Here is a 21,019-nt window from a genome sequence, read left to right as displayed (position 1 = left end):
GCTAGCGAGTCTAGTGACCCCTGGTCGTTACCCTGTTTACTAGTCATTATACTATACCTGTTAAGGTTTGTAGAACGAACCCAATAGCGACAACACAAGACAAGGTAAAGCACCAACCTGGCAGGACTCGTAGAGGAGAGCCGGCCGGGCCTGGACAGAAGGGGGAGGCGCTTCAGGCGGAACTTGAGAATAGCTTCTTAAAAATGGGAAAACGTAAACTGCCCCCTTAATCCGAAAAGGAAAAAACGTAAACTGCTCCTTTAAAGTCCGAAAGGGAAAAAACGTAAACTGCTCCTTTAAAGTCCGAAAGGGAAAAAACGTAAACTGCTCCTTTAAAGTCCGAAAGGGAAAAAAAAACACAAACTGCTCCTTTAAAGTCCGAAGTCCAACCGAGTAATAAGATCCACAGTGAGAGAGGAGAAATTAGAATATCAAAAACTTGATCTCAACTAGAAAATCACGATGGGAAAATCCAATGGGGAAAACACAAAGAGAGTTCTTCTCCGAACAAGCTCTCAAGGAGAACTGACACAAGGGAATAATCAAACAAGCAAAAACACGGAGAATACTACAATCTGTACTCCACCGGGAGACACAGAAATGTCACAAAACTCGAGACGAAGAATTTACTCACGGGACTGTTCAGGACGAACTCGCGACGAGTTCTGGAAAGCAAACAAACTTATACTAGAGTGGTTAACGAGTAGGGTAGGCTGCAGGTGTTTCAGACGCGCCCTTCCCCCGCTCTCATTGCTGGTTGCCAGGTTGGTCAACAGACCGAGCCCTAACAGTACCCCCCCCTCTACGGGAGCCACCAGGCGACCTGCCAGGCTTGTCAGGGTGACGGCGATAGAACTCAGCGAGCAGACCAGGGTCCATGATGAGCTGGCGGGATACCCAGCTTCGTTCCTCCACCCCATAGCCCTCCCAGTCAACCAAATACTGGAACCCCCGTCCCCTGCGTCGGACGTCCATCAGCCGACGGACCTTCCACTGTGGATGCCCATCCACAATCTCAGGGGGAGGCGGAGCTGGGGCCGGAGGCATAAGGGGGCTCTCGGAGACAGGCTTTACTCGGGACACATGAAAAACCGGATGGATCTTCATGGAGGCCGGGAGCTTAAGACGCACAACTGCAGGACTGGGTACTTCCTGGATCTCGAAGGGTCCAACGAACTGGGGATTCAGCTTCTTGGCAGAGGACTGAAGGGGGAGATCCTTGGTGGACAGCCAGACTCTCTGTCCGGGTTGGTAAGCTGGTGCTGTGGATCGGCGACGGTTAGCTCCTCGTCTGGCACGTTCCGTAGCACGGAGCAGCGCAGCCCTGGTGATCTCCCAGACACGACGACAGCGGTCCAGATGAGTCTGCACGGAGGGAACCTCCACTTCGGACTCCTGTGCAGAGAAGACGGGCGGCTGGTAACCCAGGGATGCCTCAAAGGGCGAGAGGCCGGTGGCGGAGCTGACCAGGGAGTTGACCGCATACTCGACCCAGGGGAGAAACTGACTCCAGGAGGTTGGCTTCTTGGCAGCGACGCAACGGAGAGCAGATTCCACACTCTGGTTCATCCTCTCAGTCTGTCCGTTAGTCTGCGGATGATATCCCGACGAAAGGCTGACCGAGGCGCCCAACCCCTTGCAGAAAGCACGCCACACACGGGAAACAAACTGGGGCCCTCTGTCTGACACAATGTCCTTGGGAAGTCCATGCAAACGGAAGACGTGGCTCATCAGGAGGTCAGCGGTTTCTGAAGCAGAAGGAAGCTTAGGCAAAGCCACCAGGTGAACACCCTTGCTGAAGCGATCCACCACCGTCAGGATCACTGTGTTGCCCTGAGACGGAGGAAGTCCAGAGACAAAATCCAACGCCACATGGGACCAGGGCCGACTGGGAATAGGAAGGGGCTGCAGCAGACCAGCCGGTGCCTGGTGAGAGGCCTTGCTGCGGGCACAGATGGTGCAGGCCATGACGAACTCCTTGACGTCCCTCCTCATAGTGGGCCACCAGAACCGTCGAGCTATGAAAGTGAAAGTGCGGTGGACTCCAGGGTGGCAAGCGAGCTGACTGGTGTGGCCCCATTTGAGGACCCGAGACCTCACTGAGTCCGGAACAAACAGTCGGCGAGGCGGCACGTTGCTCGGGGCTGGACTGGAGCGCAAGGCGCGCTTGACCACCGTTTCAAGGCCCCAGGTCACCACGCCAACGACCTTGGTCTCAGGGAGGACGGGACTTGGCTCCACCGTTACAGGTTCCTTAAGGTGTTGACGAGACAGAGCATCTGCCTTGGTGTTGCGGGAGCCAGGACGATAAGTCAGTGTGAAGTCGAACCGACTGAGGAAGCTGGCCCACCGTGCCTGCCGACCATTGAGACGTTTGGTTGCCCGGATGAACGTCAGGTTCTTATGATCAGTCCAGATGGTAAATGGATGCTCTGCCCCCTCCAGCCAATGGCGCCATTCCTCAAGTGCAGCCACTACAGCGAGAAGCTCCCGATTACCAACATCGTAGTTCTCCTCGGCGGGAAGGAACCGGCGGGAGAAGAACGCGCAAGGATGAACCTTCTGGTCGGTCTCTGATCGTTGGGAGAGCACAGCCCCCAATCCGGTGTCCGAAGCGTCCACCTCAACTATGAACTGCCTCTTGGGATCGGGATGGAGTAGGACGGGGGCACTGGTGAACCTCTCCTTGAGCGACAGAAATGCAGAGCGAGCAGCTGGGGACCAGACGAACGGCTGAGAGGGGGAGGTTAGACGGGTGAGGGGTTCTGCTACAGAGCTGTAGTTTCGGACGAACCTCCTGTAAAAGTTCGCGAACCCGAGGAAGCTCTGCAGTTCCTTACGTGACTTAGGATCCGGCCATTCCACCACCGCTTTGATCTTGCGAGGATCAGCTCGAGTCTTGCCTCCCTCCACGATAAAACCTAAGTAGTCCACTGACTCAGAATGGAACAGGCATTTCTCAGCCTTGACGAACAGCCGGTTACGAAGGAGGCGTTCGAGAACCTGCCGCACGTGCTGGACATGCTCCTCGAGGGACCTGGAGAAGATGAGGATGTCATCAAGGTAGACGACAACGAATTGGTCGAGCATGTCGCGAAGGATGTCATTCATGAGTGCCTGGAACACCGCCGGGGCGTTGGTGAGGCCGAACGGCATTACCAGGTACTCATAATGACCACGGGGAGTCTTAAAGGCTGTCTTCCACTCGTCCCCTTTCCGGATCCGAACGAGATGGTAGGCGTTCCGGAGATCCAGCTTAGTGAAGACAGTCGCCTGGGTCAGGGGTTCGAGGGTGGAGCTCATCAGAGGCAGGGGGTATTTATTCTTGATGGTGATGTCGTTGAGTTGGCGATAATCAATGCAGGGTCGGAGACCACCATCCTTCTTCTTAACGAAAAAGAAACCAGCTGCCACCTGGGAGGATGAGGGTCGGATGAGCCCTGCCGCCAACGATTCTGAAATGTAATCGTCCATAGCAGCCTTCTCGGGAATGGAAAGGCTGTAAAGACGACTGCTAGGGAGAGAGGCCCCAGGACGGAGGTTGATAGCACAATCATATGGCCGATGCGGAGGGAGAGACTGAGCCCGCGTCTTGCTGAAGACCTCCCCGAGATCATGATACTCGGGAGGAACAGAGGAAAGATCGGGAGGAGGGGCAATCGGAACAGTCTGGACTGCTGGACCAGGTGCGGCCTGAAGACACCGGGCGTGACAGGAGGAGCTCCACTCCAAAATGTTACCAGACGACCAAGCAATGTGTGGCTCATGCTGAGCCAACCAGGGATGCCCCAAGATCACAGGAACTAAGGGAGACTGGATGACGAAGAACTGAAGGCTCTCCACATGGTTTCCAGCAATAGTGAGAGACACGGGACAGGACTGTCGGGTAACACTGGCCAGGCGGCGCTCATCCAGAGCAAAGGCCTCTATTGGCCTCTCCAATTCCTCACATGGAATGTTAGCTTGAGCAGCAAACGTAGAGTCCAAGAAACACCCATCAGCTCCCGAATCGATGAGTGCGCCTACAGTGAGCCGCTGGTCTGCCCAAGCCAGGGTAACGCTCACAAGATGGTTAGCCGGAGCAGGATGGCGGGAACAGGAAAGACGGCTCACTAGGATCTCCCGGGGTCCCAGTGAGCCTAATCTTTTGGCCGCGTAGGACACTCGCTGATCCGGTGTCCCTTAAGACCACAGTAAAGACAGAGACCTGCCTTGAACCGGGCCTCACGTTCAGCGGGAGTCAGTCGTGTACGCCCAAGCTGCATAGGTTCCTCCTCTGTCACTGTCTGGGAGGAGGAGAGGCTTGCCACAGGGGAAGTGGAGTGCGACGAAGAAGAGCCCCCTTCGGAAGCTCTGGATGGCTGAGAGGTAGAAACGGTTCCCCGTAGACCTCGCTCGCGCCTTCTCTCGCGGAGACGTCCATCGATGCGGATGGCAAGGCTGATAAGGTCGTCGAGAGAGGTAGGATCCTCCCGGGTGGCTAGCTGATCCTTGACGGCATCGCTGAGGCCCCTACGGAAGGTTACCCGAAGTGACTGGTCGTTCCAGCCACTCTCAGCCGCAGCCAGCCTGAACTCGACTGAGTAGTCAGTGACACTGCCACTGCCCTGCTGGATCCTGCTCAATCGGACACCCGGATCCTGACCGTACACTGGATGATGGAATACCTTCCGAAGCTCAGCCACAAAGTCATCGTAGGAAGAGCAGAAACTGGCCCCCATGGACCAGGAAGCAGTGGCCCACTGAGCAGCGCGGCCAGTCAGCAGGTTAGTCACGTAAGCAACTCTTGCAGCATCTGTGGTGAACCCCCTGGAATGGTGGGCGAAGACAAGCTCACACTGCATGATGAACGTGGCACAGGTCTCAAAGTTGCCATCAAAAGGCTTGGGATTGGAGATACTGGGCTCCCGGAAATCCGAAACATAAACGGTAGGATTGTCTAAGGCAACGGCTGCGGGCACTGCTGGAGGAGGGGCGGCCGGAACTGGTGGGACAGCTGGCTGGATGGTTATAGCCGCTGTGAGAGTTTGCAACTGCTTAAGAACCTCCTCTTGTTGGCTCGCGAGCGCCGCTTGCTGGGCCGAAAGAGAATCCACCGAAGCCTGGAGGGGTTGCACCTGAGCCCGGAGGCCCTGCATGGCAACAGCGGCCTCTTGTAGTTGCTGGCCGTGAGAGGCTGTAAGCTGAATCTGCTTATAGAGAGCAGCCCGGACAGGATTGGCGTCTGGGTTGTCTGGGTTCATAGTGAAGGCGAGTTCGTACTGTTAAGGTTTGTAGAACGAACCCAATAGCGACAACACAAGACAAGGTAAAGCACCAACCTGGCAGGACTCGTAGAGGAGAGCCGGCCGGGCCTGGACAGAAGGGGGAGGCGCTTCAGGCGGAACTTGAGAATAGCTTCTTAAAAATGGGAAAACGTAAACTGCCCCCTTAATCCGAAAAGGAAAAAACGTAAACTGCTCCTTTAAAGTCCGAAAGGGAAAAAACGTAAACTGCTCCTTTAAAGTCCGAAAGGGAAAAAACGTAAACTGCTCCTTTAAAGTCCGAAAGGGAAAAAAAAACACAAACTGCTCCTTTAAAGTCCGAAGTCCAACCGAGTAATAAGATCCACAGTGAGAGAGGAGAAATTAGAATATCAAAAACTTGATCTCAACTAGAAAATCACGATGGGAAAATCCAATGGGGAAAACACAAAGAGAGTTCTTCTCCGAACAAGCTCTCAAGGAGAACTGACACAAGGGAATAATCAAACAAGCAAAAACACGGAGAATACTACAATCTGTACTCCACCGGGAGACACAGAAATGTCACAAAACTCGAGACGAAGAATTTACTCACGGGACTGTTCAGGACGAACTCGCGACGAGTTCTGGAAAGCAAACAAACTTATACTAGAGTGGTTAACGAGTAGGGTAGGCTGCAGGTGTTTCAGACGCGCCCTTCCCCCGCTCTCATTGCTGGTTGCCAGGTTGGTCAACAGACCGAGCCCTAACAATACCATTTAATAGTCATGTTCAATATTTATGATATCTGAGGAACAATCTGGACAATCAGCAACGACAACACTTTACCTCGCGAGAGCCCCCTAGCGTCGCTGTGAAACAACACAGCTGAATGTTCAGCTCCCACCTCTCACCATTATCCAAACCGCTTATCCTGCTCTCAGGGTGGCGGGGATGCTGGAGCCTATCCCAGCAGTCATTGGGCGGCAGGTGGGGAGACACCCTGGACAGGCCGCCAGGCCATCACAGGGCACTTCTTGAACCTAGGTAGATTTTAGTGTCCCTGGACGCTCTGTGTATGACACAGTGCGTCCATTGTGCATTTGGCGAGACCCTCTTGATTAGTGGCTGCAATCCCTTCGTTTTCCCGCCATGTTCTGCGCACCATCCTTGCAAACGCCCGCACAGTTCTCCCAGTTCAGCCCATGTTGTGTCAGGTACCAGTCCAGAACCCTGAAGAGCTCATCAGCTGTCGCGCTACTGGGGACGTACCTGCAAAACAGCACACCCTCACACACTGACTCTGACGTCACAAAGCGGCCATGCGCGACTAACAAGCAGTCTTTATTGCTGTCAGTAGCCTCGTCCACTTGTCAGGCCAAACGTTTGTCCTTCAGTTTGTCAGTGAGTTGTCCTTCAAGGTCATTTGAAAGGTCGCGTATACGTCTTGCAGCTGCATCATTGGACAGAGGGACAGCTTCAATTCTGCGGCGCTTGTCTCACCAAACATAGTTGACACCATACTGTAGTGAACCTGCGGCGGGAGGTGATTGACATGAGACGTGGCTCTTTAATGAACTGATTGCTTGCAGCCGCGCAGCTAGACTGGAGGAGACGCAAGTTAAAGGAGAGGGCTAGGCGGTCCTTCGGGGTTGCTGGAGAGAGCCGACTTGTTTGGTTTGCGGATACACTCATTGGGGGGAGGCGGCGTTCGCAGTTGATAGTATCGCCGGCGCTGAAGACAGAAAGGTAGGGGAGCTGTTCCAGATCAGGAGGGGAGGCTAGTTGCCTCCTTTAGTTAGAGAGGGCCGGGAACGCTTAGGAGTGTTTCCGCGGACCTCCGCTCTCCTGCCCTGGTTCCAGTGGTCGGCACGCTGCCGCCCGCTGCCTGTACCGCCGACTGAACGCGATTGCTTCCCCTGCTGTCGGACGGTGCCAATAAAGCTCAGACCCTGGGGGAGGGTCTCGCCAGCCGAGCGAGCTAAGTTTTAACTCTTGCTATTTCCCTATTCCTGTTGTACTAGGTTTTATATATGTATTCACTGGGGAGTTTTATTGTGCCGGCTTTTTGCAGAGGAGCAGAGGGCTAGTGGGCGGCTCAAGTTACCCGGATGGTGGGGACGTTTACTGTCTTATTTGCAGTGTCTGAGCAGGCGTTATAGCCCCGTCTGCTCCTTGAGTGGAGGTGTAGCCTAGTGTTTGATTCCCCGTGTGCAGCGTCTCCAGCGGGCGGAGCGTAAAGGGTGGGGTGTTTGCGTTCATGCGTGCCGTGCCTGATCTTAAGGTGTGCCCTATTCCAGTGGTTCTCAACCTTTTTGGGGTCCTGGACCCCCTGCGTATTTTTGATCTACCCTGAGGACCCCTCCACCTGGTCTTGGGGGAGGGGGGTTGCAATTTGATAGAAACAGTAGAAACTGCATTTTAACTTGCATTATAGCATTTATTCACTCTTTGGGGCAAAAATAAGAGCTTTCAGTTGTAACTTAGATATAGTTAACAAAACAGAATTCTTATGCAGTAACTTTCAGATATATGTAACAAAACAGAATATGTATTCAGTAACTTTCAGATATATGTAACAAAATAGAATATGTATTCAGTAACTTTCAGATATATGTAACAAAACAGAATATGTATTCAGTAACTTTCAGATATATGTAACAAAACAGAATATGTATTCAGTAACTTTCAGATATATGTAACAAAACAGAATATGTATTCAGTAACTTTCAGATATATGTAACAAAACAGAATATGTATTCAGTAACTTTCAGATATATGTAACAACACATAATATGTATTCAGTAACTTTCAGATATATGTAACAACACATAATATGTATTCAGTAACTTTCAGATATATGTAACAAAACAGAATATGTATTCAGTAACTTTCAGATATATGTAACGACAGAATTTTTATGCAGTAACTTTTAACAATGCAAACGGGAGCGAGATCTCTTATTAAAATACAATAAATTACACTTGTGAAACAGATGTAATTAGAGAAAAAAGTCCTGTTACCCTTTATAGTTTAGGTAGATAAAGGTCTCGGTCACATTTGAGTAAAATAATCCTATTTCTATAAATGTCATAGGATCTTTTTTTTTAAAGATATTTTATTTTCACAGACCCCTTGCAATTACACCACGGACCACTAGGGGTCCGCGGACCCCCGGTTGAGAAACACTGCATTCCAGGTGCGTGGTTTGCGCTACAGTGAACAGACTCTACTTACCTGTGAGTAGTCGCCGGTCCTCAGGCCTACCTGTTCAACTCTGCAGGCCTTTTGATATAATTCGTGATGAAATAAAGGTTTGTCTGCTTTTCCCTGTTGCTCGACTGGTGTTGTGTGTCTTTTGGGTCTCTGACGAAGCCCATGTCGGGCTTGTTTATTACAGTACCTAAAGCCGCGGGAAGTATGAGCTCCTCTGCTGCTGTGCGTGGTTTCTTGCACTGGGCAGTTGTGTGTGTGTGTGTGTGTGACTTTGTGTGGTGCCGTCAGTGCTTTGTTGTTCACTGATGCAGCTTTTACAAAGCAGTGCTCCCGCTGACGGTCTGCCCCAAGTCTTCTGTGGAAGAACTCGAGTGTCTTGTTGACGTGACTGGGAGTAATGTCTCTTCTTCGTGTGTTTGGTCTCACACTGCCAGCTGCCAGACTTGTCACACATAAACTACACACTGGTCTCTCCTCTCCCACCACATCCAGTGAGCTCCTCTACAATTGTGCTAATTGTGTTGTTCCGTTTTGTGTTACAAGTTGTCACGGTGTTGATGGAGATTTGGAGACGTCATTAAAGCTGTTCAAGAGAGCGACTTGTGTTCGCCGTGCCGCGGGGGATTTACAGTGGAAACTCGACCTGTTTCCCCAACGCAAGTCAAGATGGCGCCGATGTTTGTTTGGCCCCCTGGTTTCACCACCGCGCGTGGGACTGCATGACGGTGCAAATGACAGCTAAGCTCAGCTCGCATTTCACACACACACACACACACGTTAAAGGCTAGAAGGCCGCATAAGGGCTGTTTGCAAAACGAAGCCATAAAGAGCTTGGACACTTAACAAGCTAGTGATCTAAGAAAAGGGCGTTTGGAAAGGTGCTAGAAGTTGTGTGCGTGAAATGTGCGTGGATTGAAAGTAATAACAACAAGCAACCGCTAGGGGTCCATGTTTACCACGTTTTGAAGTCTTTCATTGACCAGCCTACTATATTTGGGTGTGATTTTCAAGATAACAAGGTCTGACTGAATTCCTTTTGCATGTTTGAAATAAGTGTGCTTTGAAGTTTAAAGTATAAGTATAGTTTCGTTGAACAATATTATTTGATGCATTTGAACTAAAAAGGGGTTTACATAAGTGAAGGTTATTTTAGAGAAACAATTCTAAAATTCATAAATAAGCACACAGCAAGCAGTAAGTTTAAAAAGGCTTACAGATTTATTATATTGACAGGTTCATTATGTTTACATATTTACATTAACCTTTACCTATTAACAAGTTTACAAGATGTCAGAGCAAGGAGAGCTTACTGATAAAGTTAAAGACAGTACTAGACGAAGTAAAAGAACCAGAACTCTGACAGAGAAGGGTAAAGGAATGCAAGACGAAAAAATAAAGGGTCTTCAACAAAGATTCAAATTAACGTATGATAAATGGAGAATTTCCCAAGAAGATATTATCACAGACAGAGCCAGTATCTGATGATATGCTCAACGACGTCATCGGTGAAGTCCGTGGTCTCTCTGCAGATGTCCAGTGTGCTTATGATGAACTACGGCAACTCGTAACACCAGACCACGAAGCACGTCGGAGAGTCGGTCTGTGCATCCAAGTATCCCAGTTCATCGTAGACAGAGCCTCAAGATGACTGGGCGGACTTGCACCTGAAGAGGAAGAACCAGATTGGCCTGAAGCAGGTCCTCTGTTCAATTCTAGTGTTAGTAGTTTCACCCTTGGCTCGAAGAGGACCTCGCTACATACTAACGGGTCCACTGAAAAACAAGATGCTACTGCTGATGTGGCCGCAAGCAAAGCTGTTCTGAAAGTGTCACAAGAACAAGAAAGAGAACAACAGGAAATACAGCGACTGGAAGAAGAAGCTAGAAATGACATAGCCAAGCAAGAGGCAGCTGCTATAAGGCGTCGTTTAGAAGAAGAAGCCGAAGAGTTGAAACGGAGAATGGAACGAGAAGCAGAAGAGCTGAGACTAAGAATCCAGAGACAGGAAGAGGAAGCTAAAATCAAGGCTCAACTGGAAGCGAAACATGCAACTCGCCAAAGGACGCTGCAAGAGAAGCGAAGAAAGGTACAGCATTTGGAGACGATGAAAAGTCTAAATGCAGCACAAGCGAGAATAGAAGTGTATGATCAAGAGGAGGTCACAGAAGAAGAGAAGAAAGAAATCACACTGGATAGTGAGTTTAGAACAGCCAAGCAAGTGCCTGCTCCCACAAGTCCTCCATCCCCATATGTGTTCTCTGCACCAAAGACTGTGATCACCTCCCCAAATGAAAGTACAGCAGAGCTCGTCAAGGTGCTAGCAGATGCAGTGAGTACCAACAGAATCCCAATTCCTGAGCCATCAGTATTCAGTGGGGATCCATTGATGTACAATGACTGGAGACTGTCATTTGAAACGCTGATCGATCAGAAGGATATTAAGGAAAATGAGAAGGTCTACTACCTCCGTAGGTATGTGGATGGAGACGCAAAGAAAGCGATCGATGGCTATTTCCTACTCGGCACCGAGTCTGCCTATTTTGCTGCATGGGAGCTATTGGACGAAAGATATGGAAACCCATTCACAATCGTACAGAGACGAGCTCCACACGTGGCCCAAGTGGGACCTAAGGATAGCCTCGAGCTCAGAAGGTTCACTGATTTTCTCCGCAGTTGTGAGGCCGCTATGACCCACATAAAGTCTCTGGAAATCTTGAATGACTGCAATGAAAACAGGAAGATTCTCTCCAAGCTACCGGACTGGTTAATTGCTCGGTGGAACCGGAAGTCTACTAAAATAGAAGAACGGAACAACCAGTTCCCCACCTTCAGCCAGTTCGTCGCATTTCTAACCAAAGAAGCAAAGATCGCCTGTAACCCCATCACCTCTCTGCAGTCACTCAAACAAGGCAAAGCTGAGAACCCAAGAGGCAAATGGAATAGAACCGTTGGAGCAAAGGTACTGACAACAAGTTCAGATGAAAAAGCGGTCATGACATGTGTCTTCTGCAAGAAGAATGGACACACATTGCACAAATGCAGAAAGTTCATGAAGGAGGAAGTTCCAGAGAGAACAACCTTTGTTAAGGAAAACAAACTGTGCTTTGGTTGTCTCAAGCCTGGCCACCACTCAAAGAAATGCAGCAGCAGAAGTGAGTGTGACGTGTGCCACAAGCGCCACCCTACCTGCCTGCACGCGGATAGAGCCAAAGGCGACAAGAGGCCACCACAAGCCAAGGAAAAGCAAAGAGGAACCCGAATCATCACCTCCTGAAGAAACGCCCACAGTTGCTACCTCATACAGAGCAATAGTTGGTGAGGCTGGCACACATACCTCTGCAATACTTCCTGTCTGGCTCTCATCTGTAACCTGCCCAGAACAAGAAGTCCTCGTGTATGCACTGCTGGACTCTCAAAGTGACTCAACCTTTATTCTAAGCGAAGTAGCTGAAACGCTAAAGGCCGTCAAGCTCACTACGATGACTGCAACCACAACAGTAAACTCTCAAAGAGTGAACAATCTACAAGTCCGTGGCTTTTACTCCAGAAAGAAGATCTCCCTACCACCAACCTATACACGGGAGTTAATTCCAGCCAACAGAGCTCACATACCAACAAACAAAAACGCAAAAGCCTGGTCCCACCTAGAACACCCTCAGAAAAAGATAGCACCTCTACAAGAATGTGAAGTAGGCCTGGTCATTGGGTACAACTGCTCACAAGCCCTTCTACCAAGAGAAGTCGTATCTGGCAAAGCAAACCAGCCCTACGCACAACGCACGGACCTAGGATGGCGCATCGTGGGGTGTGGAAGTCCCTGTGTAGACTATGGAGATGCCATCGGAACGAGTCATCGCATAGTAGTGAGACAAGTGACACCAGATGTTGCTTCTGAGGACAACCCCGTGGATCACGCCTCTCGAGGTTTGACTGCAGACCAACTTCAGTCCTCGAACTGGTTCACCGGCCCAAAGTTTCTTTGGCAAAAGGGTCCACTCCACAGAGAATGCAAGGTGGGAGAAGTCAACGAAGATGATCCCGAGCTTCGAAAGGCTCTCGTGTGCAACACTGAGACAAAGGAACAGAGATCTTTATTAGACCACCTGAAGAAGTTCTCGGACTGGACAAGAGCTGTAAAGGCAGTTGCAAGATTACAGCGAATGGCCAAAGAACACAAAGGTCTGAAGCAGCGCACCAATGAAAATACAAGCATTGAGGAAAGGAAAGAAGCAGAGCTTGCCATCATTAAGTTGGCTCAAGAAGAAGCATTCCCAGCTGAGATAAAAAGGCTCAAGCTAAAGAAGGAAGTTGCCAAGACCAAAGAAAGTAAGCTGCAGAAGTTAAGCCCCTTGCTGGACGAAGACGGGATCCTCAGGGTGGGGGGACATCTAGGTCAAGCTGTGCTACACCCGCACATAAAGCATCCGGCAATACTTCCACAGAAAAGCCACATATCAGCCTTACTCATCAAGCACCACCACGAAAAAATACAACACCAAGGATGCAGAATGACGAGGGGGGAAGCAGTGGTTCGGCCTGGAGTCGCCTAGTCACGAATTTTTTTAAAACAGTAGTTCCACACTACGCCCCCTCCCCCCCCCCCCGGTGGGAGGGGGTGCGCCACACACTTTGAGAAATGCTGAGTTATCGTTTCATCATTTAGCTGTCAGTCAAGTTAAAGCTGTAGTGTTGCTGTTTCCTCTCCTCACGTCTCTGCTTGGCGTCAACATTCGACTCGTCAGTCTAATGACGACAGACAGAATAATAATCACTGCGGGAAAGCTTTTAGGGCAAATGCGTACAATGAAAGACATGGCATTAAACCCAAGTTGAAGAATAAGATAAGCATGGTCCTACCAACGGAGTCGCTACATTAGGGACTGGTGGAGTCTGCCCCCACCAGATGACGCCAGTGCACGAACTGACATACTATAATATAGGCGGCACGGTGGCGCAGTGGTTAGCGCGGTCATCTCACAGCAAGAAGGCCCTGGGGTGGTCCAACCTTGGGGGTCGTCCGGGGTCATCCTCTGTGTGGAGTTTGCATGTTGTCTGCGTGGGTTTTGTTCGGGTGCTCCGGTTTCCTCCTACAGTCCAAAGACATGTAAGTCAGGTGACTCGGCTGTACTAGTGTGTGTGTGTGTGTGTGTGTGTGTGTGTGTGTGTGTGTGTGTGTGATGCACAGGGCGTGTGTGATGCGTCAGTGCAGTAATACTGGGGTAGTAGTGCTTGTAGTTAGTGCATGCTGCTTCTGCTTGCTGCTCTCTGCTCTCAGCTACTGCCGCCGGCTAGCCCTCTTTGTGGGGGTGAAAAGAGGTGCCGAGTGCGTAAGTCTCCCCTGCCGGTACATAGCCTCTCTACCGCCAAGACTCCTGCAGTGCCTCCTCGTGGCCACACACGGTAACTGGGTACCTTGCGGTCCCTGGCTAAACTGTAGGGGATCTCGGAGCTACAGTGGTCCCCAGAGGTCTAATGCGCAGGCCCATGTGAAGTGGATACGCCCTGGCATTGACCAACCACTGTCCCACTGCCTTGTGGGTAAGTGTAGGACGACAAAGGCTAGGGGAGCACACCCTGGGAGAAAAGCAATGTGCATGGCGGCGCACGATAGGCGGTCCTCTGACAGACTGGAGCTCCGGCAGCCTCCTGCAGCTGTGGAAGAGTGCTGGTCGTCTTGGGCCCCCCTTGCCACCAGATCCCACCCTCTCACAGTGAAGAAGTGCTGCTGGGACATGCGCACCCCCAGCGGCACTGTAAATAATCTCTTTGCGCAGGTATCCACCTCTGCCTCGGTGAGACCAGCAACCGGAATATGGATCAAAGTCTGGCGGCGATGGGGTGTCTGGTGACGGGAGCAGGTATGAATGCACTGGAAGCTCCTAATCAGACCCCTGCACGCCAGCGGCACAGGGCTATTCATGGTCGCCGGCAGCTGGGCTTTAGTGGCAGCTGCTCTCGGCAGACCCCTGTGTGTCTGAGCAGCCCTATTTAGGAGCCACACTGCTCACCCCAACTGGGGAGGGGCCTAGAAAAGGTGGCCTAAACATTGCCCACTCAAAACATCCTGGATAGGCTACCGCACCTATCGGGACATTCCACTCTGCGGTCGAAATAAAAAAAAAAGAAAATAATTCCCTTTAAACTGGCAACATGGAACATAAGAACTCTGCTGGACGTTAATGCCGAAAGACCTCAGCGAAGGACTGCACTAATTGCAGCGGAACTCAATCGCTACAATATTGACATTGCTGCACTCAGTGAAACCAGGTTCCTGGATGAAGGCTCCCTGAAGGAGGACACCTACACCTTCTTCTGGAAGGGATACCCTGCAGGAGGACAACATCAGCATTGTGTGGGATTTGCAATAAAAAACAGCCTCCTACCAAGACTCACTGAAACACCGATTGGCATAAGTGAAAGGCTCATGTCGCTCAGGATCCCTCTGGCCAAGAAACGTTATGCCACCCTGCTAGGTGCCTATGCACCAACACTGCCATCAGAGGATGACGTAAATGACCGCTTCTATCAGTCACTAGATGAGGCTCTCCGTCATATACCCAAGGAGGACAAGATCTTTTTGCTGGGCGATTTCAATGCCAGAGTGGGGAAAGACAACAAGGTGTGGAGTGGTGTCATTGGTGGGCATGGCATTGGGAAAGTCAATGCAAATGGACTGCGCCTCCTAAGCCTCTGTGCTGAGCATGGCTTGACCATCACAAACACCCTCTTCGAATTAAAAAATAAGCACAAAACATCCTGGATGCATCCACGCTCCAAACATTGGCACCTATTGGACTACATCATTGTGAGACGTGCTGATACAAAAGACGTCTTACTCACTCGTGCAATGAGAGGTGCTGAGTGCTGGACAGATCACCGGCTCATCATGACCAGGCTCCAGGTGGAGGTACGCCCTGCTGTTCGTCTCCAAAGGTCAGGAAAGAAGAGGCTTGACTGTACCCGGCTAGAAAAGGCTGAGGTCCAGAACAATCTCCGCCTCTCTCTGGCTGAAAACCTGGAAGACATTGAGCTTCTCTTGAGCACGGATGATTCCATTGACAGGAAATGGTCTTCCGTGAGCTCCAGACTCTACAAGGCAGCATCCCAATCCATCGGTTACAAGAGCAGAAAACACCAGGACTGGTTCAATGACAACACAGGCACAATAACTTCCATACTCAAAGGCATGCATAAAGCACACAGTGCTGTCCTCAACAATCCCACATCAGCTACACTCCGGCAACAATGGCAAGCATCCAGGAGAGGGGTGCAGTCAAAATTGCGTGCCCTGCAGAATGAGTGGTGGATATCGAAGGCAAATGAAATACAATCCCATGCCGATAGAAATGATATGCACAACTTTTATGATGCAGTGAAAACCATCTACGGCCCAAGAAACTGCTCTGTCTCCCCCCTGAAGTCTGATGATGGTACCACGCTCATAAAGGACCAGAAACTCATCACAAAAAGATGGGCAGAACATTTTGAGACTCTTTTGAACCAGCCCTCCCCAACAGATCCCTCGATCTTGGATGAACTACCTGTCCGCCCCACCATCCAAGACCTTGACCTTCCACCAACCTTTGAAGAGGTTCATTGTGCAGTTAGGTCGCTGAAAAATAACAAGACCCCTGGCCCTGACAGTATCCCTGCAGAGATTTTTAAACAGGGAGGCTACCTCTGCACCCGTGCACTTTTCCTGTTCATCTCACACGTATGGAAGAACGAAACTGTCCCTCAGCAGTGGAGGGATGCTAACATCATCTCCATATATAAAGGCAAAGGAGACAAGTCCCTCTGTGGCAACAGCCGTGGCATTTCACTACTGGCTGTTGCTGGAAGAGTCCTGGCCAGAGTCATGTTACACAGGCTGGTAAAACACATCTCAGAGGAGCTGTTGCCTGAGTCACAGTGTGGGTTTAGGAGGGATAGGGGTACTGTGGACATGGTGTTCACAGCACGGCAACTCCAAGAGAAGTGCAGGGAGCAACATCAGAACCTCTTCATAGCCTTCATCGACCTGTCAAAGGCTTTCGACACAGTCAACAGGGACATCCTATGGAACATCCTCCTGAAGTTTGGCTGTCCACGAAAGTTTGTCAACATCCTTCAAAGATTTCACGTGGGGATGATGGCACGTGGGACCATTGGAGGCCAGGAATCTGAGCCCTTCAGGGTGTGCACCGGGGTACGTCAGGGGTGCATCCTTGCTCCAGTTCTTTTTAACATCTTCCTCCTGTGTGTGACATTGCTGCTCCACAAGGAAATCGGAAGGACAGTGGGGTTACTGTGGACTTCAGACTAGATGGAAACCTATTTAACATCCGTAGGCTCCAAGCGGTCACAAAAATGACATCGGAGCACATCATTGAGTTACAGTACGCAGATGACTGTGCAGTTGTGGCCCACACACCCGAGGCACTAAAAGCTACCCTTGCAGCTGCTGCAAGGGCGTATGGTAGGCTGGGGCTCTCTATAAATGTGACAAAGACTGAAGTAGTATGCCAGTGGGCATCTACTCCTCCATCTCATTCACCAACCTTCAACATCTCCGACAAACCACTTGCAACAGTGGAATCCTTCAAATACCTGGGCAGCTTCCTCTCTGACGACTGCAGCATCGGCAGGGAGATGCAAAACCGGATTAAACAAGCGTCATCCTCTTTTGGCAGACTTAGGAGAAGGATCTTTCAAAACAAAGACCTCAACCTCCACACCAAAATATCTGTCTACTTGGCAGTTGTCATCACGACTCTCCTCTACAGCTGTGAGGCGTGGACCCTGTACAGCCACCACCTCAGGATGCTTGAGGCCTTCCACATCAGATGCCTACAATGCATCCTGAGGATAACCTGGCGTGACCGAGTGCCCCATACTGAAATACTCCGCAAGACCAACTGCATCAGCATGGAGGCTACCGTCACCCAGCACCAACTTCAATGGCTCGGTCACGTCATCAGGATGCCAAAGGAGCGCTTACCGCGTAAAGTGCTGTATGGCCAGCTATATCTTGGTCGCCGCTTGGCAGGGGGCCAGAAAAAACCGTACAAAGACCAGCTGAAGACCATCATAAAGAAGTGCGGCCTGAACCCGAGCCAGCTGGAAGACACTGCCGCCCAACGCTCCATCTGGCGGCAGCTCTGTCAACAAGGGGTGCAAAACCTCGAGAAGGACCGCGGTGATCGACGGACCAGAAGACGTCTGAAGAGACATGAAGCCAGTACCACACCTACACCCCCAGTCAGTGATTTCACCTGTTCTGTCTGTGGCAGACATTGTGGATCGCGGATAGGGCTTTACAGCCATAAGAAGACTCACAAGTGACAGAGGCAGGATTGTCATCATCGGACACGACGGACAACCTAAAGCAAAGTGTGTGTGTTGCCCACCCTACTGTATGGATCAGAATTCTGGACCACATACAGCAGGCACCTGAAGGCACTAGAGGCACATCATCAGAGGAGCCCCCGAAAGATCCTCAAGATCACCTGGGAAGATAGACGCACCAACACCGGCGTCCTGGAGGAGGCTAACATTCCCGCTATCACTGCCACCATCGCCCAACACCAGCTCAGATGGACCGGCCATGTCCTCCGTATACCTGACTCTCGCCTTCCAAAACAAGTCCTATTCTCACAGGACAATGTGCCCCAGGTGGTCAAAAGAAAGGGTATAAAGATAACATCTAAGCGAACATCAAAAAATGCCACATAGACCCTAAGACCTGGGAGGACACTGCAACCAACAGCGCCACCTGGAGGAAACTTGTCCGGGAAGGAGCTGCACTTTATAATAATGATCTCCGCTGTGCTGCAGAAGACAAGCGTAGACTCAGAAAGGAGGGAGTTTCCACCAAAAAGGCCAAAACCAATCCCACAATTACCACCGCCCACACTGCACCAACATATGCTACTCCAGGATCGGCCTCTTCGCCCACCTGAAGACCCACAAGGACCCAGAAGGAGGACAGTCATACTCGACCCCGAGTGACCGCCGATGATGATGGGGTGTGTGTGTGTGTGTGTGTGTGTGTGTGTGTGTGTGTGTGTGTCGGCCCTGTGTGATGGACTGGCGGCCTGTCCAGGGTGTCTCCCCGCCTGTCGCCCAATGGCTGCTGGGATAGGCTCCGGCATCCCGCGACCCGAATTTGGATGGGCGGCCGGCTCGGATAATGGATGGAACAGTGTGACTACTCCACATGTGCAGTGGGTCCTGTCTCGGGCCTCTGTGTTGATCCCTGCCGACAGCATCGCGTCATGTTACAGCCACGTTATCGAAACACGGAAGTGGAAACAGAATTTAGGGCAGGGGCCATGTGCTGGGAAGTCTGTATTTTTTGGCCTCTGCAGCCATAAAAATGTTCTGTTTCATGAACTTGGACAGTGGGTTCTGTCAACAGGCTTCAGTCTGGACCTTTTCTCTGACACTAATGAATCGGACAGACACGAGAAGTAATGAAACTACTGCTTCTTCTCTGTTTGAGAGTCAGAATCATTCATTCGTTCATCTTCAGCCGCTTCTCCGGGGTCGGGTCGCGGTGGCAGCAAGCTAAGTAAGGCACTCCAGATGTCCCTCTCCCTGGCAACACCCTCCAGCTCCTCCTGGGGGATCCCAAGGCGTTCCCAGGCCAGACTGGACATGTAGTCCCTCCAGCGAGTTCTGGGTTTACCCCGGGGTCTCCTCCCAGTTGGCCGTGCCCGGTAAACCTCCAAAGGAAGGTGCCCAGGAGGCATCCTGATCAGATGCCCGAACCACCTCAGCTGAGTCAGAACCATCCTCTTGATAGTCAAGCAAGTAACAATTTATCAGCCATGAGTATAAATGATGCATATTACAAGTATGTCATGTATTAATTAACATGTCTGAGAAATAGAATGCGTAAACTCTTTGTTTAAAATGTGCTGTCGAGTATTTGGTTTCTGTCAACAGCAAAGTTTGAATGACGTCAATGAATCTTATGAGGGGCTGTACAAGCCATAATATATTCTGGCCCTCTCGTATCCATACATGGATATGAGTGAGAGTGAAAATGTATCTATGTGAGAAAAGAATGTATTGATGTGAGAGGCCCAGAATATATCATGGCTTGTACGGCCCCTCATAGTTATATGTATGTGAGAGGAGAATGTATTTATATGAGAGGGCCAGATTATATCATGGCTTGTACGGCCCCTCATAGTATATGTATATGAGAGGAGAATGTGTATATGAGAGGGCCAGATTATATTATGGCTTGTACGACCCCTCATAAATGTCGTTCACATCGTACACACACACACACCCTGTCACCCTATACTTGTGGGGACCCCTCACTGACTACATTCATTCCCTAGTCCTTAACCCCAACCTCAACCACATACCTATCTCTAACCCTAAACCCAAGTCCTAACCCTAAAAGAGACTCTTGTCCTCATGGGGACCCATGAAATGGATCCTCAAGGTAGGTGGTTTCAGGTTTTTCTATCCTAATGGAGATCAATTAACCCCATTAGGATAGAAAAACCTGGTACAGAGAGAGAGAGAGAGAGAGAGAGAGAGAGAGAGAGAGCGAGAGAGAGAGAGAAGTGTTAATGGAGTTATATAAAGGTTGTCATTGTTGGCTTGGTGTAACTGGACCCTGGCTGGCTGCATGCAGCCTGTTGGGACTTGGAGGTGTGACGAGACGACACTCGTATTATTTTTAGTTCTTTTGTTGAAGACCTGTGACGCTTCGCCGGACCGCTGCACGAACACACAATGTGGAAGATTAAACGTAAGTCTCCATCTTAGTCGCATGTCTTACTATGATTCTAAGCAAAAACACAAAAACCACTTCAAGGTCAAATTTATGTGACATCCAAATCCTGGGAACACCAGGAGTCCCCTCGGTGGGATGCTCCTTTAGACAACATCTAACGTTACCCTTAAGAAGTTGAGTCTGGATGCCTGAGAACTGTAGAAATGACAGTATTTTAACTGCAGATAAAGGAAATTCTTCTGGACTAAAACCCTTGTCCCCCCCCCCCCCCCCCCCCGTGTGTCCTCCCCTGGCTTCTGGCTGATGAATCTACAACCAAACGTCTGCTGGTTTCCTAAAACCTTCCATGCTCTCTCAGCGCCGCTCATTTTCCCCTTGGAGGCGAAATACAGACCTGTTCTGGAGGTAATGCTAACCCCCACAAGGTACAACCACGCCTGTTAGCTTAAAATGCTGACCTTCGGCTAAGTGCTGCCCTCTGGTGTTCGGTGCCATGAATAACAATGAAAAATCAAACCGGACAAGACCAACTAGTTCAAATAGAAAGGTCGTGATGGAAAGCCCTTCAGTCTACTGGGACAACAACCGAACCAGTCAGCTGCTCTGGCTCCTGGACAGATGATGTAGATACATTATATCCGCTAGTCATATTATATTTACTAGTCATATTATGATTATCTCCTGGTCATTATGATGTTTACTAGTCATATTATATTTACTAGTCACATTATGATTATCTACTGGCCATTATATTTACTAGTCATATTATATTTACTAGTCATATTATGATTATCTACAGGCCATTATATTTACTAGTCATATTATGATTATCTACAGGCCATTA

This window comes from Lampris incognitus, chromosome 5 (genome assembly GCF_029633865.1).
Source record: "Lampris incognitus isolate fLamInc1 chromosome 5, fLamInc1.hap2, whole genome shotgun sequence".
In the NCBI taxonomy this organism is placed as follows: Eukaryota; Metazoa; Chordata; class Actinopteri; order Lampriformes; family Lampridae; genus Lampris; species Lampris incognitus.
Note: the sequence above shows the minus strand (reverse complement) of the source record.